The sequence below is a fragment of the Coturnix japonica genome, chromosome 5, assembly GCF_001577835.2.
Source record: "Coturnix japonica isolate 7356 chromosome 5, Coturnix japonica 2.1, whole genome shotgun sequence".
Classification (NCBI taxonomy): domain Eukaryota; kingdom Metazoa; phylum Chordata; class Aves; order Galliformes; family Phasianidae; genus Coturnix; species Coturnix japonica.
In genome coordinates, this window is record NC_029520.1 from 30419989 (window position 1) to 30446304 (window position 26316).

At 37.9% G+C, this 26316-nt stretch overlaps 1 protein-coding gene across 2 annotated transcripts in view; it reads right to left on the reverse strand.

Moving 5' to 3' along the window:
- Positions 1–10893, reverse strand: part of AKAP6 (A-kinase anchoring protein 6) — a 259761-nt gene extending 248868 nt beyond the window's left edge. For both annotated transcript variants that reach the window (XM_032444906.1, XM_032444905.1), the window contains exons 1-2: positions 10803–10893; positions 2826–3037 (exon numbers count right to left, since the gene is read on the reverse strand). The gene's annotated coding sequence lies outside the window, so the exon portion shown is untranslated. The remainder of the gene's footprint in view (positions 1–2825; positions 3038–10802) is intronic.
- Between the last annotated feature and the right edge of the window lie 15423 nt (positions 10894–26316).

Consider the following 26316-nt stretch of genomic DNA (forward strand, 5'->3'; position numbering starts at 1 on the left):
GGGATGAGTTTCTGGACATAGAACCACTCCAGATCCATGGGGTTGACACCTACCCAGCATTATTCTACTGCTGCACAACACAAGGTTTATTAAGTCTAAAGCACAGGGCTCCCTCAGCTTTAGAGGAGAATGACTGCTTTCTTCCATAGAGGAAGATATGTCCTGATCTGCTGTTCAGGAGGTTTTGAGTTGTTGTATACTGACAAAACAAATCCAACTGTACCAACTTCCACTGTAGGAGTCGGATCTTGCCATCAAATCCCACAACTGTTTTGGGAAGAATCAAGCTTCTGTTTCTCTCTCTATGCTCGTTCCATGCTATGTAAAAAAATATTTAACTCATGTTATGATAAAAGATTTTATCATAGCAAACATTAAACACATCATTTCAGTTTACGAATATACATCAGTATCCAACCACATGTCAGTATAAATCCGCACATACAAAGAAGTCTATCAGGTCAGGCCATCCAAATTCAGTTACTTAAAGAGGTTTATGTGCATTTTCAACATGTTTTACCTTTGGTAAGAATGATTCAGTAAATCTAGCAGCAGAACAAAATTTAAAGGAATACAACCTGACTGTTGCTGAGTACTGTCTCACACAATTGTCCAAATTATGAATATACCTAAACAGGAAGCAAAACTGTACTGCATCTGTAGTGTTTCTACACATGTTCAGTCATGGTCTGACACAGACAATAACATTTATAATTAATAACAACGACCCTCTTCATCACTCCATACTCTTCCGTGTCCTCATACAGACCTCAGCAAAATACTTGGGCCTGTACAAAAATGAACAGCACAGTGCTGAAGCCATTATTTGCAGAAACGTTCACCACATCACTAGTAATGTCATCACAGCTCCAATACTAGTGAGTGTTTCTCAGGGCAAACAATGCTGTGAGAAGGGAGTGGTATAGAGTAACACTCTGCAGTTCCTATGTATATATATGTTAGGAAAATAAGATAATTTTACTAATAATGAAAAGAAAACAAAGAAGACAGTCTGCACAACAGACTTCATAGCAGACCATTTGTTCATGGGTACCATCAGAAGTCTTTCCTCAACATTCCCCCTCACATTTCATCTTGTAATAATCCTGCCATATGTAAATCTAACGAAACACACCAATATTAATAATGGCATAATATTTCAAAGCACATCTTATGAGCACTCCTTACAAAATGGTCCCTAAAGCGGCAACTTAAATGTATTGATCAACAACTCCCTTCTGACCTCAGCAATCCCTCCCTTCCCCTTGCTTACTCATGCCTTCTGAGTTTGCCTGCTGAGATTGCCACAAACAGAGGACTGATACTTCCATAATGTAAAATGCCTCACAGATAATAAAGAAACTATAATTATAGTGTACATTTACAAACATTTGTGTTGTGTTTTTTAATAGGGGAGAGGAACAAACATACTCAGTTCATGCTGAAAATAGGCTATGAGCAGTGCAGCTGTCTAATTAAAATATAGAAGCTCCATTCCAGATTTGCCAGATAAGCCCATCATCTCTATCCCTGTGAAGGGTAATCAAATCTCACTAAATTTGCCACTCCATACTTTATCAAGTAAAAGTGACCAAAAATACAGACACCAATAGAAGATTAGTAGCTGCTATTTCTTTTCTTGATGCACTTTTCAAATAAGCTACACAGGCAGAACAGAGTCAGAGACCACTCCCTAATTCCTAGTGGACATATTGATCAATTAAAATGACACGTGTCTGGTCTTTTCTTTCCTTCTAAAAGCAAGCAGCTGAAAGATCGAACCTTTCAAACATGCAAAACCAATTAAACAATGCTATATGCCATCCAGCAAGATTAGGTTTAGCAAAATCATCCTGGCCTCCAGAAGTGAGATATTAATACAAAGTAAATGAATATAGGACACTGCAAAGATTTTCTCAATATTATAGGCATATTTCTAACCAATTCACTAAATAAAAGATGCATATTTTCTTCCCACTACAGGCATAAAAGCATTTATACTTATGCATATTCTTATTTTATGAACAGCAAAAGCCTTTGGCTACACCTTTTACTGCAGTTGCAGCAGGAAAAAAAAAAAAAAAAAAAACCTGCTTTCCTTCCAGTAAATGATAGATCTGAAATGCATTACATTCATATTAAAGACCAGCATAAAAAACTAAAAAAACACAGGAAAGAAACAGCTGAAAAGCTAAAAGCTACGGTACTTACAAAACACCTGGTTATTGTCTGACAGTTGTATCAGTTTTGATTATTTTTTTAGATTTTTTTTCTTAAAATTAAGAATTCTAGCAGAAATAGGGTAAAACCAAACCATGTTTTAAATTAATACTGTGCCAGCTGCTTGTTCTGTACTGGTTCATGAGGTATTTTCTGTGCTATTTGGGTATGGAAGGCCATTGAAAATAAATAGGTTATATTGATGTTATTAAAATACAGCAGGTTAAAAGAAAAGCTGAATATAAAAGAAATACTTACATATGCATGGAAAAAAATGAGCTACCCTTATGGCATTAGAACTTAAAATAGTTATTCTTTCCATTTAAGCATATCAAACTGTAGCAACTTCAATTGAATTATGAAATCTAAACACATTCTCTTCAAATCTTCAGAGATTATCTCAAATACAAAGACAATGTATTGAATACATTTTCTGAAGGCCTTTGTTTTAGCCTATCTGCCTGAAAAACAGTATTTAGACATGCAGCATCTTTTCTCAGAATGATTTTCACAAGGCAAAACCCACACATTCTCATATTAGGAAAGCCTTATAAAACAGGAAAGATAATGGTGCAATTAAGAACAGCACAGCATTTCACACTTACCATGTCCCGTTCAAATCATCCTCTTTTGATGTTTACGGCACATCTGTAGGATGCAATACTAGGAGGTGCCTTGTGTGACCTGCTGCATGATGCTGTGACATCAGTTCAGATGATGCAGCTCATTATGGGAAAGACTGCTGTTGCTATGGCAACGGAGATGTGATACGAATCCTTACTGCATTTCCAGGGGAGCCCGAGACAATACAGAAGCCCTTTAAAGAAACAGACAATATGCAAGCAGGCTTTTAAAGTACTGTGCCACAGATTTTTGAGTCCACGTTCAAGTAAATGTCTTTTACCAAGCACTGTTTTAGACAGATTATACTGGCACAGTGATACAGAATCAAGATCTATGCACTATACACTATTGTCATATTGAAAACTTAATATTACCTTTGTCAGCCTAAGAGCAAATCTTACAAGCCAGAATTCTTTACCATTTAAAAAACAAACTTTAAAGCAAACAGCATTATGATTTTTAACACCAGGACTGTAAGGACAATAGCTGTTCTTCAGTATTTTAAGAAGCATGCATATTTACCCTGCCCCACCCTGCTCCTACAGCCAATCTGTCATTTTAAAAAATATCTTGTTGCCAGGGAAAAACAGTACTCCAAAACGATCAGACTTCACACTGTTAAGTGAGTAACAATAAGCTGGGTTTTTGTTGCTGTTGTGTTTTTTTGTTTTAGTGGGTTTTTTTGTTTGTTTTGGTCTTGGGATTTTTGTGTTTTTTTGTGTTTTTTTGTTTTTGTTTTTTGTTTTTTTTTTTTTTTAAGAAAAAAAGGCTTTTTATTCACATGAGTGTAAGGAAGTTTCTAGCTGATCAAGTAGAAATATCCTTATCATTTTTTCAGCTGTAGGGTGACCTGTGCTACTGTCTGCATGCTGAGTAGCCAGTCTTTCATCTGTCCATCAAACAGGCTGTTGAGTGGAGACAGAGCCATGGGCAAGCTGTGGGCCCAGTGGGCCACCACCAGACCCCACAGGGGCCCAGCATCTACTTGCAACAAAAAGCACACCCCTTCCCCCGGAACCTGCTCCATGGGCTAGGACAGGGCCTGCAGACATCACCCTGGCAGCTCACAGTGGTGATGAGAGAAGGAAAGGTCATGAATGAGAGTTAAGAGGAGCCGTCTGGAAATTAAAATTCACACCCAAAGAAGAATCAGCACATTTTTGGCTACTTGCCAGTTCTGTTTGGATGAGAAAAGTTTCTGGCAAAAACTGCATTTCCCAAGCCATGAAAATCCCTTCTACACAGTAGGAAAAGAAAAAAAATGCACAAAACACCAGAGCCTATTTACTTTATATGCTGAGGTTCAGGAGGAAACAAAAAGCCCAAATTGAACCAAGAAGCCCTTGTCCTGCAGATATCAAATAAGCATGTGCGCTATTGTCTGAAACACTTGATTCCATTAAACCTCAGTATAAGTTTAAAAAAAAAAAGTATACTTATTTCAAAGTATTTCTTCTAAATTTGCCTTGCAATTTACCTTCGAAAGAAAGGTAACATTCATACGTATTGAATAACAGATTAAATACAAAGCTTCTTTACCAACTTTGGAAATACCTAGCACTAACTGCTGTTGTACCTATTCACCCTTCATGTTCCCACGCTTGACACCTTCTCTTCTAATATTAATCTTATGTCAGTAGAAACAACAATTCAGCTCTCAAGTTGACTCAACAAATCAGATCTACAGTCTTATGATAAAGTTTTACTTGCAAAAGTGACAGTGGATTTATTTCTAGATTTCTGATCACTTAAAGGTTTCTTAGGTTCTCTGGGCTATTATCTGCAATTTAGCAGAAGACAACATGACTGAAATGTGATTTAGGTAGGACTGCCATGAAAGTTAGGGAATGTCATCAAAACACAATAGAATTTAGGTCATAGGTTGAGTGTCATACCACCCAAATAAATGACAACTTCCTGAAATTTATGTAAGGGAACTATTTCTCTAAAGAGTCAAACACTACTTAGTATATTTTTTTTAGTATTTTTACTGTTATGGGAGTATTGATTGGAGCCAGTAAGCTTTTTTTTATTCTTAGGAAAGTGGTAAGACCCAGGATCATCCTGATATCAAGGAGTAGTCACCAGCTGGACTGACATTTTTGACCTGTTCCACATCAGCTTAGCCTGGATCCAATAGCTGGAGGAGGACAACCAGTGGAGAAAGCACATGAGGGAAACAAGCGTTGGGTCAGCCCCACTTGCAGCCAGACCTGCTGCAGCCAGGATCCCACTCCAGCCAAGCTCATTTTCCAGACTAACATCCAACTGCATAGCTTTTATGGAGCTTTCCTTGTAGGATGAAGTAGGAGCAGATCTGACATAGTAACGAAGGCGGACGGGAAGGGAGTCAGACAGCCACAAGGAAATTATTAGAATATTTTTCTAAAGATTTCTGCCTATTTACTGTTAATTACAGACTGTATAAGTCTGGGTAGCCACATATGCAAATGATAATATGGAAATAAAATTATAGTGATTTTCCTGACTTTTGGCTGTTAGACATTCTTCAAATAGCAGCCTGTTTTGTGGTATATTTCAACGAGGGGGTTGAAAACACATTCATCATGAGCCAGAGCCCATCAGATTGTATGCAAGACAGTTACAACAGGAGGGTCCCAGACAGAGCACAAGCTAAGGATTTTTAGCATAAAAAACATGAAAACTTTGCTCTCTATCCTGTAGAATTGAGAATCTAGAGGAAGAAAGCTCAGACTCACTGCTCCAGCTGGATTTCTCACCCCCACCCCCCCATTTATCCAGCCAGCCCAGGGCTGAGATATTTAAAAATTATGCTTTAAAACTGCTTTTCATTCCTACTCCACCTGGTTTCCCAAAACAGGAGGTGGAGACAGAACACAACTCATTATGTCACCACATTGACTTCACGATCATTTTGATGCATCCTGACTAGGTTTCCAAGCCACAAGCACAGGCTTCAAATACACTTTCTTATATCAAAATAATAATGCTTCATCCTAATTTCAATAATAACAAAACAGGTTGGACATTAAAATAGCAATCTAGAGTAAAGTATTTACCACATTCTTCCTCTCCAGCCTAAGTAGCTATGCATTTCACCCTTGGCCCCATTGCAGTCCTCTGATCTGAAGGACACAAGTTTGGCTGATTTTTCATCTGAAAGGATGAAGAGTTCCATCTAATACTTTTTTTTTTTCTACTATCAATTTATTCAGATAATTATATGTAGCACAATCCACAGCACTTTTCAAGAAGCCATCCTTTACCATATATGTAAGCATTACCTCAACTTTATTAAGTTCTGCTTTCCCTTTAGTAAGATCAGTAATAAGCCATGGCCAAATCCTACTATGACTTTAATTCTATTTAACTATGCTCAAGAAAATGAGTTAATAGCAAACTCAGCTAAATTAAGATGTTGTCATTTCTGGGAAAAAAAAAAAAAAAAAAAAAAAGTTTATTTCCTTTTGCAGCTTTCATCACTCCAAATGGAAGGTGATGGTTTGTTACCTTTTACCAGCTATACTCGACACAAATAGCCAAGAGAGAAATGGGAAGGCACACTGAAGTACAAGCTGACCAAAACCACATGCCAGTTTCTATTTGAGTATGGAGACCCTTGTTCATCACAGTTCATAACCCAGATATTTCCTTATTTACAAGTTGAACATTTTACACTACAACCTGAATGGGTCACTGATTTTCTACGTGCACACTGGTCTCCATGAATGCTACTAGATTAAAGGCTGAAAAGTCAGTTTTGTTTTCCCTAAGCAAGGTTGCCTTGCCTCACTGTTAAAAGGTTAATAACTTTGTATGTGACAGTGCGCTTGTTTCTATCTTGATAACATGAATGCATCTAGTATAAACATCTGAAACTTGCTATATTCAGAAATACCTTCAGGAATTAAGAAAAATAAAAATAGTCAAGAACACATAATAAAGACAACAATGACTTACAAGCCAGAGAATTTTACTCACCCCTTTTCTACTTCCACATGTAGATAAAATACAATCTTTTCATTCCATCTTGAACTATATTTAGTCATGACTCAATGTATTGTACACTGTACACTGAAAGGGTACAGCAGGGATATGAGTAACAGAATACTTCTGCTAGCCACTAATAAGTTGTTGTTCTTCAGATAGAGAAACAAGTTTCAGGTGTTTTGGTCTCACTCTGCATCAACTACTACAGTGTTAAAATACTGCAAGGAATACAATACCGTATATTAGCAATAGATTTTGGTGTACTCCATTTTCCTTTGATCTCATGACTTCAGCCAACCCAGAAATATATTACAAAGAGAATAAAAACTGCCCAAGAAGGTCATCAACTTATTAAATATAACAATTACCCTTATTATGTCCATATCTATTAAACATACCCCACTGTGTGCATCATCCCATTTCATCTCCAGTTATACCAGTCTGAGGTAAAGTTGAGACCTGTTCACTTCATATCTTGGATAATGCAAAATCCTGCACACCAACAATTACTTTAGTCCCTTTCCATTCAAAACATCACTAATACATTTCTCTGATTCATTTAATAGTGAGCTTTAAACCCAGTAAAATTCTTCTTTTCCTGTTTGCACTTGAAGCATTCTAGAAGACTACATAATTTCACCTTGCTGCTCCAATGTTTTGTTCCACCAGTATCTTCATAGCCTGTTCCTCCTAAGTTAACTTCCTTCCCCCGCACTCTCCTAACAACACAAAAATCCCCAGATGAGAAACTGGTAATGGGTAATATTTTTAAACTAAGACAGGGGAAGTTTAGGTTAGATATTAGGAAGAAGTTTCTCACTCAGAGGGTGGTGACACACTGGAACAGGTTGCTCAGAGAGGTTTTGGATGCCCTGTCCTGGAGGCATTCAAGAAAAATCTTGAAGTGTCTCTGGGCAGCCTGGTCTGGTTGACAACCCTGCACATAGCAGGGGTTTGAAGCTACATGATCATTGTAGTCCTTTTGAACCCAGGCCATTCTATTTTTCTATGATCTTAATCTCCATTTACCTTATACTAACCATTGCTTTTCTCAGCTACAACCCTACAGATAAGAAATAAGAGATAAAAGAAAAACAGCAACAAAGAACAAGCTGATCAGCTGATTACCATCACTGACTAGTTTATATACTATACTCGACCAGTATGTTCTAAAGCATCTGATTCCTCTGCCTCCAGTCAGTGATGCTCTTCCCTCCCCAGTTGTTTCATACCTTCGTTAAGTAATGCACAGTTGGAAAAAACAGTCTAATGGCATAAATATAGTACACACGAGAGACTACAAAAACTAATGTGAAAAGCTGAATAAGGTTTTTGGCTTCACGCTGCTGGATTTAAACAGCTATTTGCTCTTCAGTAGGCTCATTTTAACCCAGCTCAGACATGCTTATGCCAGCTGCTGTTTTTTTTTCCCCACTGTTACACTAAAACTTCAGTTTAGACAAGCTAAGTCACTTGCTGCACACATATAAGCAGAGGCTAAAATAAAGCATTTATCTATACTAGTTAAAGCAAGAATTTTTAGAGTCTGAAGTCAAACATTTAACAGATTCCTTTAATAGATCCAGTGCTTTGAAAACCTCTGTTTACAGCAATACTTCTTTAATCTTCCATAGTCCTTTTGAAAAAACCTAGTCCAGCATTGAGTGAATTACAACTAAGTATTCAAACCACAGGTGGCAGAAATGTCTGGCTACCAGAGTGATAGAATACAGAATTAGGAGGTTAAGAAAAAATCCAGAAGGATTAACAAGAAATATCAGATTAGAGGTTGCTGCAAGGTGCTAGAACTCACCTATAGCAGAAGCAATTAGCACGAGTAGAAAATGCCTCATTATACTTTCAAGAAGTTAATGTTATAACCAGTTTGATAACCATGACTAAAGAGACCTTGACAGAAAAATGCAGATTAGGCCTAACAGCATGTTACAAACACCACTCAGTACATTACAACCTCATATTGACTAGCTTAAGTAGGAGGCATCAGCAAAATAATGAAGTCTCCCATTCCAGTCATTCACCTTTTTGTTTAGGTGACCAAGAGAACCACATGCCTGGGGGACAAGAATCGGATAGATTTCTACTTGAAGATGCCAACCACCATCTCAAATAAATAAAAAGCTATAACCTCATTTTTCTTGTCTTGACAGCTGGTGAGAAATAGCAAACAGTTTAATTCAGACAAGACAACAAGCAGATGAGGTGGCTGTGCCTAGATTAGAGGCATTGTCCTCAGAACATACCATTACAACTCTATTACAGTTCTTTGAGAGTTCTATGCAAGGCATTAGTAATAGCATAAACCCCATGAAAGTGACAAAATTGAACAGGCCTACTCAATCTGTACTATAAACAATAACTACTTATATTTATTATCCAAGGACAAATACACTTGGCTATATCATTATTCGATAGAATTTCCTGTTGCAGACTTGCTATTCAATGGGTATATAGATTTAAACGTCTTGTATATTGATAATCATTCTGATTACTTTAAAGTTAGATTTTACATTACAAATCCTCCTCGCATCACAATGGACATTAACCACTTACTGAGTTGATGTACTCCTTACATAACTGCCTCTCTGCATATAAGAGGCAGCAACGGTTAAGACTAAAGGCTACATAAGATAACAAAAACAGGCAAGTATAATATTACCACCCAGATATATACGTACCATAGACTTAACCTCCTAGCAAGTCTAGAATAGTACTGTTCTGAAAATGAGTTCTCTAGACAAAGGCTGCATGTTTGATCCAAACCCATTACTTCATGTTCTGTATGAATTCCAAAAGCATTCTTTAGGAAACATAGCAAAACAGAAGTTTCCACTAATAAGGAATTAAGATATGCAAATTTTACCTAGCATCTACACAATAAAGCACTGTAGACATTTAATAAACAGTTCAATTTACTTTAACACACATTGAATTCTTCCCACTAACCTAACCAGCAAGCAGGGTTGTTTGAAGACACACCCCAAAAAACAGAGCCAACCACAAACAAACGTATTAGGTCTGTAGCACAGCAAATGTATCAACCTAGATATAAAGCATATGCAACAGTATTAGAACCAGGTTTAGCAGGTTTTCTTACAGCTTTAAAGAAATCTGATATGTTATCTTATCAGACTGTAGGAGAAAATGACAGATGCATCATGCTTTAGCTACCTCCTTAATTGATTAACAGTAACTGAACATCAAAGTTCACTGTCATGATTAGTGAAATTGGTGGCAACAGAGAGAAAGATAAATCAGGTAACGAGGAGCCTATGGAAGAAGAAAGGCAGACTTCAGAGAGAATTCCCTAGCAGTCACCATACATCCCTCTGGTACCTCCTGAATATGCACTGCTGCTCTAGCTGACAGAGTAAGAAATAGCACTAGTTAGTAATAAAGAGCTCTTCCTGCTCATCAGCATCAGTCATAATAGGAAAAAAAAACATTTGAAGTACTTTCCTAGCCTACCTTATCTGCTCTTACCACCACAGCCATGACTCCCTGCTCCTCTTTTTCTCTCAGCCTTTTAGGAACTGAAGGGAGTTACCTTATCATAGACAAGTACCAACAAACTATCAGCCTCTATTAACTAAGCCCCTGTGGGAACAACTGTTAACAGAACAGCTCTCTCCTGCTTTACTCTCTCTACGCCCAAGAGAAACCTCAACATAGCTTAGCTGCTACCACACACCCTAACACAGAGATGGGCATCAGGCAGGATAGCACAACCACTCCAGTCAGAGGAGCACTGAAGAGGGAGTGTCTTTTGAAGCATCAGAAAAAATGAGAGTTACAGAAGCTCACCCACATAACAAAAAGGCTAATTTCTCACTCACATGGGGCCTGTATTCCATCAAGCTAGGGAAAGCAAGTCAAAAACAACCTTTCCCACACAAAGAAAAAGTAAAATTATCAGGTTACCCCCCAACAACCTTCAGCACCCCTAAATAAATAAAACCCTTACTGACCTGTTCCTACAGAGACATTCTTCCCATGCTGCAGCCTGCTGAAATGGCAGTGTGCTGTGCCTACCACAGGCTTATTTATACACCTGGGCTTTCAGTCCTCCTGTGGAAGTTCTTACCCAGGACAAACAGGTGTTTGGACAAGGTTGGGCAAAAATAGGGGACTTTTTTCCCCCCACAAATCTGGTAGCATTATCAAGGGACCAAAATCTATTGTTTGACTATTGGGTACAGGTGTTAGAGATTTTCTGCATGAGTTTGGCTTCAGCTGCTGAGTGATTTTGGTTATCAGCAGGTGCTACTCTGGCTTTATTTCACCTCAGTAGAACTTTGTTTACAGTAGTGAAATTTGTTTGGAATTTAAGAAGAAAAAAAGTCAAAGCCCTAGTGGGACACAAAGGCTTTTAAACCTGTTTTATTGTGGGTTTTTTTTTGTTGTTGTTGTTTTTTTTGTTGTTGTTTTTTTGTTTTGTTTTGTTTTGTTTTCCTTAAAGAACTGGAGAAATATACCTGGTTATGAAGCTGTATGAAACAACTTGATCAAACCTTATCCTGAAAGATTATTTATCTGCCTTTTCTTATTGTTACTCAGCCAATATATATGCCAAAGGTAGACAAACTGAGGGAGATGCCATGATAAGAGTAGTTACAAAACTTAGTTTTCATCACAATTGGGGTGAAAAAGAAGGTGGAATACAGCCCTGATAATGTGGGTCCTGGCTGAGATAGGGGTGCAGGGCCCACGAGTGGTGGGTAGCCTAGCAGCCATGCTCAGTTCTGCAGTCTTGCCAGAGGTCCCCCAAGACAAAGGGACAAATCAGCAAAAGGCTGCACTGCCCCAGTGATACATTAAGCACCCCCTGAGCCAAGAAAAGTGGCAAACATCATGCCCAGCCACCAGGGTCCCTTCTGAATTAAAAGAAACTAGATCCAAAATATTTTATTCTCATGTATGTGCTTAAACAACACTCTAGTTCAAGGAGAAAATTCTCCCAACCACATTACCCCTTCATAGTCCTTCTAGATGCATCTGGCTTCTGCTTGCCACTAGGAAGAAATGGGCATCTATGCTTGGATGACAAATAGAAAGGAATCATATTATCCCAAGACTGGATTCTGTAATCTCCCACATAAACCCACTTTTCCACTTTCCATCACAAAAGGTAAATCTTAATCCTTCTTTCTTAATCATTTCTCAGCTTTCCAGCAGAGCAGTTCCACATCTCCCCTCACACTAATGAAACTCGTCAGATAATTGCTTCAGCCTATTTAACTCACCGGTTCAGCAGAAAATGATCAAATTTCAGCTAGGTTCATTTTCTGCTAAATTAGGAAAATAGACTGAGGGTAAAGAGTTCAGTCTATGTCACTCCTACTTTTAGGAGAAGCACTTCTCTCTTCACGTACTTCTCTGGTATGTTTTTTCTGGGCTTGTTGGAGAAGGATTCATACCTCAGTGACACAGTGCTAGGTGCTGGAATCAGAGTTTGTGGTGACAGAAAACAGCCTGACCCTGCCTTCAGGGTAGCTACGTAATACCTGTATGCATTGTTTGACTTCTGTGCTGGCTCTGCCCTGTCATTTGTGCAGCTTATACAGCCCATTGATTGGTATCATCACAACATATATTTCTCTGTCTTCTGTGTCCTTTTCATACTCTGTTTGAATTAGGTTGATCTTTTTAGTGGGTTTTGTGAAATACTTGTCTATCTCTCATGATTGTATACAAATATACATACTTGTTCAAAGAGACTGTATTTTTGGCAATCTGGAGGATGCCATCCCCTTCCACATATAGTCAATATGTGTCCACATATAGTCACATATGTCAAGCTTATTTAGCACACCACTCTCCCATCCTAATTTATGCTTATTCAATAGCCTTAGGCTTTCTTCATTGTATGAATTCAGAAGACAAAATGGTAATGCTTAATTGTGAACTTTTCTATACTACTCATCATGGGAGTACCTGAAAGCTTCACAAGACCAAGCTCCTTCGCAATCACAAAATCCCTCTAATTGGAGAAGCTGAATCTCGATTTAAGGAAAATAAAGGCACACAAAGTTTAAAAAAATAACAGTGTGATGGATATTGCATGTCTAAGATTGAAGTTTTTGAGAACACATGGCTTTCTGTAGGATATATTCAATTCAAAGCACAGCTGCTGTTGATTTCAGTTTCAGCTGCAAGCACTCAACAAGCCAGTTCCCAGAGTTTCAAGTCAGCCCAAGGAAACAAGTATCAGTGTGTCAAAGGTAAGTTTAAATAAATTGGCCAACACCACAGAAGCTCTGTGATAGAGGCAGAACAGGCGAGAAACATTCTGATCTTAATGGACTAAACTATGAGCTTTCAAAAAACTTTCATGTCCTCACTTGCTGAATGCTTTCAACCAGAGAAGTTCAAAAGAATACTTCAGACATCTTTTCCTGTCTTTATTTGCTTTCTCCCAGTTGTCAGAGATCTTTCCTGTGCACAGGAAGCGACCCATAATTTGAGAGAGGATAATAAATGGACTTTATAAATACCAACTGTTTTAGATAATATTCATACAACAGTCAGTTAAATATTCCTTCTAGAGTTGCCTACCTTTGCCAAGTCAGGCAGTATGGCATTGACAAAAGCAAATTTTAATCTACGACAAGAACCCAATGGCACTATAACCACTGAACAAGTATGAGTCAGCAGCACATCTTCATGATGATGGATCACTTATTGGCTGTGTATAAATTCAAGACTATCGAATAGTAACTTAAAAATTGCAATAACTATTTAATTCTGAATAATTCTGAGAATCCTCTCCCTCACTTTATGTAATTTAATGTAGATGCTGAAGTCTGGACTGTTTTTTATTTGTATCGTGCTATGTAGAAATAAAGGATATCAAACAAAGTGTTTTTACAAACACAAAATTCAGAGAAGAAGCCCAGATGTACAAAGATGTGTACGTTTCGACAATGTTATAGGTAAGGACATAGAAATTCTCTCTCAGAGACCTACATAAGAATGAAGTTTAAATGTGTAACCAAGATAACATAGCAGGAATTTGGTGTAACGGCCAGTGGAACACCATGAAGTCAGGATATAAACCTTGCAAGCTCTGCAGTGAAGAAACAGCAGTATGCTCAAAGCTACAGAAAGCTTATAATCGAGTCATTCACAAGCTGAATACATCAATGAGTAACAGAATTCTTCTGAAACAAAATCCTATGGTTAAATGAGAAAAAATGTAAAAAAAAATTTTTTTTTTTAAATTGCATATTGCAGTTAAGTAGTAGGAGACCATTAGCAGGTACAAAGCTCTATAAATGGTAATTTCATTTCTCAGAATGTCAAATGGTGACACTAGAAGAGATCGGAGAATAAATGAAAGGCAAGTTGAAAGAGGCTTCAATTTATCCTCATGTAAAATGGGATATAATGTTTCAACAAAGACTTCTAGGCACAATTAATGATACATTGTGGAGAAACTGGCTAGTGAGCCCCTCAGAAGAGTCCCTTCACTGCTACTAGTGTAGCACATGGGACCTGTTACAAAAAGTCATGATCAGAAGCTGTTCTGTAACAGCAACTGCAACGCTGTAATGTACAAAAACACAATGTCCTTGCAAGAGAAATGATAAAAACTGGGCCATCGCTGAATTGATTTTAGAAAGATACAACATAGACAGGTGCTTAAAAAGAAGATAAATGAGGCATCTAAGAGTTTAGCCCTCGCAGACTCCAAGCTGCGGACTGCTTAAAGACACCACTTTAAGCACAGAAGAAAACACAGTCTTTCAGAGAAGGCTATGGAGGGGCAAAGAGGCACTAAACAGAAGAATAAAAAAGTTTTTAGTGGCAGGAAGGCATCATTCAAAAAGCAAAAGCTACATCCAAATGAGGAATATAGAAAAGCCTGTACACTATGGCAATTCAAATGTGAAATCGTAAGTCAGGACAAAAAAAAAAAAAAAAAAAAAAAAAAAAAAAAAAAAAAAAAAAAAAAGTTAAGAAACCATGGTTTCTTTCTTCATTGTAACAGGAATGTAAAGTTTGTCAAGTTTCTGTGAAGTACATGACCTGGTTATGTCCTGGTTTAGCTCCTGGTGAAAAGGAGCTAAAACCATAGTTAAAAAACTAAATATATTTTTCACTTTTACAGTCACTATGGAAGAGACTCAAAGTTCATATCCCAAAACTCTTTTCAAGGAAGTCAGTTACCAGATGAAATAATAGAAAGTTACGGTAGGAGAAAATAGTTTTTACAGCAGAGAGGTTGCAAGGACATTTCTGCCAGTAGGTGATGTGGCACGGTGTGCTGATAAGATTTTGTTATTTTGTCTGTTAAAAAGGCACTGTTTCTAAAGAAATACAGGAAGACTCTATAGGAGTGAATAACTATACATTAAAATGGCAGATATATTTCAGTGTTGTTTAGTGTGAAGCAATGTACCTTAACTAAATACTAATACTGCAGATAGAGTGATGCCATGCTCAGTGTACCCTAGGATACAGTTGGCCTCCCAGGCTGCCCAAGCACACTGTTGACTCAAGTTTAATTTGCTGTCAACTAAGGCACTCAGATCCCTTCTGCAGGGCTGCTATCTAGCATCTCATCCCCTAGTCTGGAGTCTCGGCCCCAGCTAGGATTTTCCCTTCCCAGGTGCAGAATCTGGCACTTGCTCTTGTTAAATTTCATGCAGTTGGTGATTGCCCAACTCACTGATTTGTCTAGATCTCTCTGCAAAGCCTCTCCACCCTCAATGGAATCACAAGATCTTTCCAGTTTATTCTCATCTGTAAACTTGCTTAGAACACGTTACAATGCTACATTCAGGGTACTTATGAAAACATCAAATAGAACTGGCCCTAAAATAGGGATGCCTGTTATGAGTCAGGAATGAAATCTTATGGAGTTCATAAATAACTCTAGGCAAACATGAGCTTAAACTTGCAGAAATAAAATAAATAAATAAATAAATAAATGCAAATAAAATGCTTAATTTATTTTCTGATGGACTAACACAAGCAAGCATGCATTCTAACCCAATAAAGGTACTTAAGCCCAAATCAGTCTCACCTTCTGGAAGAGAAATAACAGCCCTCCTTCCTCTTCTCGTGGGTGTGGGAAATCTGGTCACTTTTCCCCCATACTCCAGAAGCAGGAAGAACATTTGTGATTTGTAATTTCCTCAGACAAATCCAGCCTTCACATGTGGTGCTCCCTGAAAGTGCCCAAACACTACCAGCAATCTTGTCTGTAACCTGCTGAGGTACTAAGTTTCTTGGCAGTTCACTGATGCTCTTATGCTGGTTCCTAGAAAACAGAAATCACCAGCCAGCTATGCCCTTCATTTAATTTCAACTTTGAGTGTATTTTATAACATCTGCTTAGAATCTCTCCATACAAGGCAGGGTAGTTTTAAAATTTCATTCATACCAGTGCAACTGGAAACAAAAGTGTAGTTCAAACAGCTGCCATCCACATTTTCTTAAACAACAAATGCTTGCTGGCATAAGTAAAAATGCAAGAGTATTCGACTTCTCAAATATTTTTATTTTTATTTTTATTTTTATTTTAAGTTAGCATTTCACAGGGAACTATTGCAAATCTCTAGTAAAATCTTCTATGTAACTTGAGACTGCCAAACATTTGCCTCTCCATCCCTCATAGCTTCTGCATCCTCAGGGTGTTTGAAAACAAACAGAAGATGGCAGAGGGACTAATATCATATGTATTTCCCTATCAGAAGGCAGTTATTTGATTTTGTAGCAGTAAGCTATAAATATTTCAATAGTAATGCAAACATCTAACTTCAGGCTCAATAAAGGAGTGTAATTTGATTAATAAATCCATAATAAGATAGACTTCCCTATAAAACTTCACAGTTGCTCTTACATATATACATATATATATATGTATATATATATATATATATATATATATATATATATATAACTCTCTGGAGCTTTATGTATTTATTGCATAGACTAGAGAAATTTGTGAAAATGCCAAGTTTTCTACACTTAAAAGAAGAAAAAAGAAAAGAAAACATACATTTTCCAGATGTACTTTTGTAAGATGTAGAAATAACTGAACATTATCCACAGGGCATTCGGGAAACTAGAAGGCGAGCAGATAATTATCTGGAATCCTCCAATAATTTTTATGTCAGGATTTTGAGAGAGAGATCCCAGATATGCCTTTGGGCACATCACCAGTGTTATTTGCATGCTAATTAGAGATGCGTGCTGTCTCCCAATGGGATGAGTGATGTGGCAGTTTTAACTAGGTCTTGTCAGAAAAATGAAAATAGGTGCCTATTTCAATGTATCATATCTTCCTGGCAATATGCATAGCAAATTTTACTTAGTCACATCCAAACAAAAGGTATGCATAGACCCACATAAGTTCTGAACCTGCAAAATGTTCTAATACAGTGTGTTTTCACTGTCCATATTTTCCCTAGCTACTCACTCTGTGAAAGTAGTAATGCTAGAATTCTTTTCTCTTTTCTCATCCTTTGCCTTGACCAAAATGTCAAAAATTCCGTAAAGTCAAATATGCTTGACTGATCTCACTGCAAGGCAAGACAGGCATACGTAATACACTTGAAGCTGACAGCTCCATTGTGAAAGATGAGAACGAAACCAATCCCTTATACTGGGTCATGGCCTGTTGAGGTTTTCTAGCTCACGGCTGTAGAGGAGAGATGAATCAGAAATTTTGGTTGGAAGAAATATCTGGAGGTCTTTGTTTCAACCTGTCGTTTGAATAATGTTGGATGACTGCCATTACTGGATCAGGGCAGTAGCAGCGTTGTTTAGCCAAGACATGAAAACCTCCAAGGATGGAGCTTCCACAGACTCTCTGCATAACCTGTTAAGGTGCTACTCTACCCTCCTTGTTATGAAACTGACATATTTGGGGTTTTTGTCTAGGTGGAAGTGTAAAGTAAGAAAATGATAGAATACCATAAAAATGCAAGCTATATATTTTACATATATGAATGGTAGTGTCATAGTCTCTCTCTGACTTCAGGGGAACTAAGAAACAGGGAGAACATAAAACAGGCAGAAGTGTATGAATTATCAGTGCCATAATGAGAGGCAATATGGTAGTTAATAAAGGGAGGAAGGAGTAAAATTTCCATTCTGTCCTATTCATAATGCTGTCCCTGTAAAAGCAGAACACAACATTCACTTTTAGTACATATGCCACCTACCTGTTATGGTAGAAAATGGCCCACTTCTACCAGGTATGGTTAGAAATAGCAGATAACATGGCAAACATTACAGTTTGGGATGTCCCCATTCTAAACTGGGTCATGCAGGACTTTTGCTAAAATGCCCCAGTCAGCTCAGGTCTGATTTTGGCTGCAGTTTCTAAGCAATAATACCCCAAACTGGGATGCAAAGGCTTCACAGACTGAAAACTTAGCAAAAGGCATAATTTATCAGCTTAAACATTTGTCGGGATTGGAATGCAGTGGAGAAGAGTTTGTGACAAAAGTCAATGTTATTTCAATTTATAATTTTTTACTCCTTTTCTTTTCCTCCCCTTTCCTTCCCTTTTCTAGATTTGAAAGCGAATCTGACAACCAGGTCTCCCCAGACACAGCTCACCAAGCCTGGATCGCCAGACGCATCAGCCTGAATCACACTGCCTCCAATCCTCTGAGCATTTCCTGCTTCTGAGAGTGAGCAGCTACATTCTGACAGTTTCACTGGGAGGTGTCAGCCTATTTCCAGATCTTTCTGAAGACATACTGTCATTTTGTGAATGATATCATTGTGTGGAACCTCTGAGATAATGAGACTATAAACATCATCCCACAACACTGTTTGGCTCAAAGACAGGGAAATATATGGGCATTCCCACTACACAGATTTTGCAGGAGAATATAAGGAAAATCCTTCTGTCTGCAAAAGACATTTCTTAGCCTCATTTACAATAACCTGGATGCTACTAACAGTGGACAAGATGGAAATGGTTGGCAACAGACTGCACATCAACACAGAGTTTTGTTCCTCTTTAAGCTTTTTCATAGAAGTTTGAAGGAGGTAAGAAGTTACCACAGGATGTGAGACTTGCTAAAGCATACTAAGGATATTACACTGAAATATCCACCATTAGAACATATGTTAAAAGACAAAGTTTTCACATTATTTCCACACTGAATGAGTCTATTGAATCACCCAAGCCTGGATTTTAGATTATGCAGATAGGATGTCTCACTTACAGCTTACCACACTGCAACATCATAATCACTGGGATGAAATTGGTTAGCAATAAAAAAATTAATCTCCCGAGTCCTGGAGACTGACCTGTCTGTTTAGAATCCAAAATGTCATTGAAAATTCTTTTAACTCAGCTGTTTATTTTGCAAAACAGCAGTGTGGACCTAGCAGGGATTCTGCCAAAATTCTCACATTGAATTTCAAGTACTACTTTGCATCGCCCTCCAAAATAGCAGTTCTGAGTTGCACTGTGAAACACATTCTATGTTTACACTCTTATCAAAAGAGTTTACTCAGTAGCTACTATTTGATTTAGTTCAGCTATTGCCCTTCAAGTTCAGTCACACCTTTTCATTAAAAGTACACAGGGAAAACAACAAAACCCACACCTCACTATGTCCCCCCAAGGAAGGTTGTCTAGCTCTCTGAAGAAAAAAGTGAAGGTAATACGAAAAACTAAAACATTTTATACCTCACCACAGGACTGCTCAACATATGGTATATATTAAAATTCTCAGAGTTTATGTACCATATGTCACATGAGAGCAGTAAATAACCTTAATTGGCTCAAGTGTGAATTTTGAAGAATGGCTTTTTTTTTTTTTTTTTTTTTTGGTAGGTGTTTAAATGTAATGCAGAATTCATTTTCCACTTAAAAAGGTCATATGCTCTAAGGCAAATTCCTTAAACAGGGAGATAACAATATAAAAACTTTTTGACCTCCAGCATTGCTAATCTGAGCTGGGAGAGTACAGCAGGTTCTTTGATAAGATTGCTTGAATTGTATATGTGAAAATGTGTGGAGAGATCATTCCCCTACCAGTTGCATTGGTCATTCAACAGGGAACTATTTTTCATGTATACACAGTACAGGCTGTTGACCACTAGCTGTCTACACTAACATAATGAAGAACCGGCAAGAAGAACCTCTGTGATCCTGCATGGCAGCACCTTCCATGACTTCATAGGTTCTCATCAAAATATTCTACTCAGAGTTTTGGCTCTGTCAGTGATGTGGACACAGTTCAGTGTTATAGAGGAGGTGTAAACAGACAAAATAGAAAATAACTTCCCTGCTGTGAAATTGCTATTTCTCAAATACTAGGCCGAGACCTGCACAGAATTAAGGTTCAAAGAATTAAGGTTAATGCATCAGATGTCTAAAGATCTTCTCCTTCAGTTATATTCTGTGTTTTTCTAGACAAAGAAGACACTGGGTTTTTTAGGTGGCGCAGGCACAGAAGAAGCGACTTGCTACCTCTTTAACAGCCTTCATTTTTTGGAAAAAAAAAAAAAAAAAAAAAAGAAGCCTGAAGCAGAAGAATGTTTAATTCATTTCTATGAGTGAAAATCAGATATTTTTTTCTTTCTTAAGTACAGATATCTGTCCCAATATTATCATCTACACAGAACTACTCTGAGTCTCAGCTTTTGCATTTATACCTCAAGGGAAGGAAAGATTTCAGAGATGATAAAAGTTGTTACAGGGTAGAGATCTGTAACACAGAGCCAGCCCTCCAGGGAGTGGGAACTGCCTACTTCTCAGTTATAATATCTTCTGTGTATGTTTCCCTGTGCAGCCCTCCCAGAGCTCTTTGCAATTAACTTGCCAAGGCTCAGTTAGCAGAATGAAATAGCATCCAGATACTTACCACAGCCCTAATCCTCAATAGCACAGTGGAATAGGTAAGGATGATAATTAACAGTCACAGCAATTAAAGCAATTTCATGTTGTGATACTCATTCTCAGCAGAAGGGAAAATCTCCTGACTGACTGCCAAAATAACTAACATGACTGCAAGATTCAACCCAGAAACTTTCAACACAGAAAATCTGCCTCTGTTTTCTAAAGACAAGAACAGGGTGACACATAGAAGCCTAATTTGTATTTTCTTCACTGTTTCAGCCTATATTGAGTTGAAGATATTATAAGATACTGCCTGCTAACCAATATTATTTTATTCTCCAATATGACTATGTTCACAACTTGTACTGAACTACATGCTAAAACACAGGCAAAAGCTGGAGAATGTGTTTTTTTCTACATCCAACAGTGAAATATCAGAGGAAAGCCAAGTGAACTGAAGGAAGAACTGCCAAACTGAAAAATGTTTTCCCCATAAATGTTCCACAAAGTTTGGGTCACTTCCTACAGTTCTTGAAGGAAGTCCCAGTGTTTAAGGAAGTCTAGGCATTGCACAGTGGAACAGGGAAAAGCATCTTTATGAGGACTGAAATTACACGGCAAATCAAAGACAAGATACAGATACTCCTACCATTACCAGCAACATCTACAGCCACATCTGCGTTTTTTGTCCTTATAATGAAAAAGAAAAAATTAAAGAAAAAAGAAGCTAACAAAGAAACTGTTTGTTCTTTCTGCAGATTGATAGTTATGGTGAAAATCAAACTCATAAAGAAATAATGATATGTGTCATGCCACAATTTAAAAATATAAACTGCATGTCTAAATTTGAAATAATTCAGATCATCAATCATATAAGTTCTATTAAAAAGAAACATTCCAACTTATAATCCATATGTGCATTCACACTGGAGAGTATAAATGTCTTGTGGGATTTGGCCAAAATAAATCAAATCTTATTTGGTGTGAGGGCTTTAACACATACTGTCTGCACGATCTCATGCTTCAGAAGAAGTCATATATTTTCATGCGGATGAGGAGCCATACTCAAGCCAACAGCCTCTTCTTTTGACATGTGTTTTACATGGGTTAAAATACTGACAGAGTTCTGTATCACTCCCTACAACTCAGTTCATCAGGTATGCATTTGGCAACTGTGTAATTTCAGTGCCTACATACAAGCCTGGATACTGGGGATCAGCCAGGGGGAGAAGAAATGAATACTCAGTAACGTTTATCATGAAGAGAGATGGTGCATCTCTTAGGCTAACCACACCTCAAATGAATGGGCTAGGCAAATCTTTTAAAACAGGCTACAAAGTTAGAGATCCAAGTGAGGACAAGGGTATCAAACCATATTGCTCAAAGTGGGTGGCTCATGGAGGCAGGGAGAACAAGGGAGTTGGTGTAGTGAACGTAAGTATAGAATATGGAAGAAAAAAAGAAAAAAGGAGAAAGATGAAGGAATAAATATGGTAGTAGTTTAGTAAAGTTGCAGGTGGTTTAGGTGTTAGTGATCCAAGCTGATATCTTCACTTTTTAAAAAACAAATATAAAACACTTTTGGAGACAATGACAATTTCCCTCTGCTACAGGCAGTTCCTAGACGCATTTACAAAAGAGGAATTTAACAACCATGCCTTCTTTTCAGTTTCATCTCGACCGCTTAATGATCCTTCTCCACAAGGTGGCAGAAAGACCACACAGTTGACCAATAATGGGTCTAACCAACCTTTGTCTTGCCACAGAATTACCACTTTAAAAGTACTACCACCCAAGTGAAATAAATTCTGAGACAATTAATTCCACGTTAATTGGAAAGGTGCAATATATCCATACAATATAATAAAAGTTTAAAGAAAAAGATCACAAACAGGAGATTAAACTCCTTAGTCATCATGACCTACTCAAACATTATTATGCAAATTAAGGCTTTGCTCAAATGCTGTCCAGTAATACCTTGGTTATCTGCATGGAAATGGATATGAAAGCAATTTGGATAAAAAAGAGGATCATATTTTAATATAAATGAAACCAGCCCCGAGGGCAATAACCTCACACTGGATGAGTTTTCAGATAATAAAGTTTCAGAAAATGAAACTTCATCTAAAGTGACTTTTAAAAAAAATAAAATGTTTCAGCATGGGTAATGAGGGCACAGGGCATGTGTAGGGCAGGCTGCCAGCCCCAGGCCACAGTGGCTGTGCCTCTGAGTATGCAGTGGGAAAGATATGGATCTGTGAGATAGTAGTAAGGCTTTGGCCATCAGCTCTCAAGAACAGGGGTTTATCCTGAGTTGAGGATAAAACACAAGGCTCAGGATCAAGGCAGAAGGTTCTGTGTAACAACCTGAGATCTCACCTCAACATCAGGCAGGCTGGACTGTCCTGCTCACCACAGGATCTCTCACTGCAAACAGGTTGTGAGTCACTTCTCCAAACTAGAGGTTACATTTATGTTCTTCTTCCGCATCTGACTAACCTGGCTATGACTGACCACAGCAGATTTAGAAGAGAGCCAGTCTTGTCCAAGGCCTTATTTTTTTGATAACTCTCTCCAGATCTTCTCTCTCAGTGTCAATCCAACACCATTTTTATTACAGCAAACAAAAGACACATTATGCACATACATAAGAATCCTTCTCTGCTTTTATCCTGATCCTACCAAGTTCATCTGCACCTCCAATCAATAAACAGCAATTTCCTCTTTGAGGATCAGCTGTGCGAGTAATCTTCAAACCCCACAGAAAGGCCTCCAGTCTTAGTACACTGCAGAAGCAACTGCCTTTTAAGACGCTTAAATAAATAAATAAAAAGCAACATAAGAAATATATTTTAGTGAAACCAATTGTTGTAGTTATTTCAGAATAAGGTAAAAAAATCAAAAGACAACTAGAAGTCAGGGCAAAAGCCAGTAGAAACAGACAGAAATGTAAAGCTGTGATGTCAAGTACACAGCACAGCAATGGCAGTAAACACAGTCATGTGCTGAGAAGGCCTGACATGACCTTGTCTCACTGACAAACATTCTCTACAACTCGTGAAAATGACCATGTTTTTATTGAAAAAAGGATTCCAAAGTCTGCTGAATCCAGAAAATCAAATTAAAAATCAGCTTAAAGTGATTAAAATTTTTGTTGAGTGTGAAAAATGTGATATTTAAATCAGTTTTGCTTGTCAGGAAGAAAGTACATCATCTGACTGAGTCTGTTTCCCACAAACATGGACAGGATAACTATAAGAATCTGGGCAGTGCTGTGTGACAGCTTTAATGCCCACCGTAGCAGCTGCTATCCCTGCCTCTGGCCCTAAAGATTGGGTAAGTAGGTTTGCAAGAAGCTGGTCTTCTTTTTTTGTGCAAGACCATCAGGTTTGCAGTGGAAATTCAATTTCATCTCCGTTCTGCCCATGCAGCATCAGAAATCTGATCTGAGAAGTAGAACTTCTCTGCCTTTCCCCTACTTGTACTATAAGACAGCCAAACCTACGTGGGAAAATAAATTCACTGAAATACAGTAATAGGTTTGGGGTACAAACTTTTAGAAGTATCCTTTACTGAATTGTAGATTTTCAGTTTAAAGCAGACAGTGTCTCCAAGTAATTTAGTGGAGTTTAAGAATAGCTTCTGTTTATACCAGTGGGACTATATATCTATAGAGATATTGCCCTACATCCGAGAAAAGCCAGGGCATTTAACAGGATTATCCTCACAAAAGAACACCACACATTTCAAGTGCTTCTGTTTCACGTAAGAAAAAGATAAATCTTATTCATGACCTAAGCTGGAAAACAAAGATGATTTTACAGCTGAAATTCAGGAAACAGGGGTTGTCATCCTGATGGTTCACAGGTTCTTTATAGGGCTTAAGGTCAGTTGTGTCTGTATGCTGGAGCTCTCACCTGGGAATCAGGCGTGGTGGTGTATCAAATCCACTTCATTTGTACCTTCCTTAAGATGTCTTCTCTTTAGGATAGGACCACAAACTGAGGCCTTGGTTTTTTTCATAACTGATAAGGCATACATTAATAAAATGGCTGTCTATGCTCACACTAAGATATTCATTATGCCACAGAAGAGAGAGGAAATAAAAGCACAGTCATTTTAATGGAGTTTCTGATACTTTCACCCTGATCTTTGAGAAATTTGCTGTAAGAGCAAAAGGAAAGCCTGTTAAGGTAGGGCCAGTGTCCTTTATCTGTGAAGATGCCATCTCCAGTCCATGCTGGGTCTACTCAGGAGTCTAGCCAACCAGGGTTAGTATTGACTCCCCTTGACTGTGTTGCAAACACACAGTAAGAAAATACATTCCAGCTAACAGCTTTTATGCTTTCACACTACTCAAACAGTGAGTTCTTCAAAGAAATGAAGGGAAGGAAGCAGTATACATGCTCGAGTCCTTTTGCTGAGATCTTGTATAGTCGTCACGGTTTCAGTGCTAAATTCCTGAGTATTCCTCCCCCAGAGGAATGAACTGAAGGTAACCCTACAAATAATTCCCAGCTTCCTACATGGAGGTTTTAACTCTACAGGGGACAAACTCTGCAAAGCTACCTGTAATAGTTAATGGGTATCAGGGTGGTATGAAGAAAATTAAAACTAAATGAGCTTTGGTAAAATTAAGATAAGCTATTTGAGCACTACACAAAAGGAAGGCCAAGTTAAACCACCTCAGATCTAACTCAGTCATTACTGATCATGTACATGTAGCCATAGCTACCTTGTCTACTCTCTGCAGAAGGAAAGACAGCTTTATGCACTCCATATCTCTTACTTAACAGCAATTATTTAGTGTCATACCCAGATGAATAGCATACAGTCCTAAAACGATTGCAGTCAAGAACCACTTCACAGATGTGGATTTTTGTTTGTTTGTTTGTTTGTTTTTTCTGTGCCTTATTCACAGATGATTTATCCCAAATTAACCTGTTTAACTAAGTGTGACAGGGACAGCATGGCTACATATTTCTTATTCTCATAAAGATTATCTGAAGTGCAATTAATTTTGCAGCTCTTTTAAAAAAAGTCCAACTCCATCACAAAATGTGACAAAAACAGTCTATTATTATTATTTTAAATAGGAATGTAATTATAACACTGCATATTTTCTGGGAATGCTGGAAGGAAAAAGAAAGAAATTAATGCAAGTAGGAATTTAGCAAATTCTATAAAATCACACAGACCAGAAGAAAATTTGCTCAGCATCAAATCCTTCGTCAGTTAAGCTCTAATTGCACTGTAGTTTAAGATGGAAATGCCTTACAGAGCTCATCAAATTTATGTCACTCCAAGGGCTGTCACGGAAGATGTAACAGATAGTAAGCCAAGGATACATTTGTTCTTCTCAAAAAGGCCAGGAAAATATCTATCTTCTTTCTACATCCATCAGCTGAGGAAAAAACACATAACTGGTTGAGAAGATAAGGCAATAACTAATTCAGTCATGTGGAAAGAGCTGCCATGAAATCCCTCCCACCACCCACAACATTTTTCCACCCACATTGTTTGTGCTGCAGCACAATCCCCACCTAAACTTTAAGAAACTGAAATTCATCTCTTGGCAATCCTAATGCTTTGTTATTTCAACCCACGATTCTTTGCTTCGTTGGCGGCATAATACATTAGCAACAATGAAATCACTACAAGCCTAA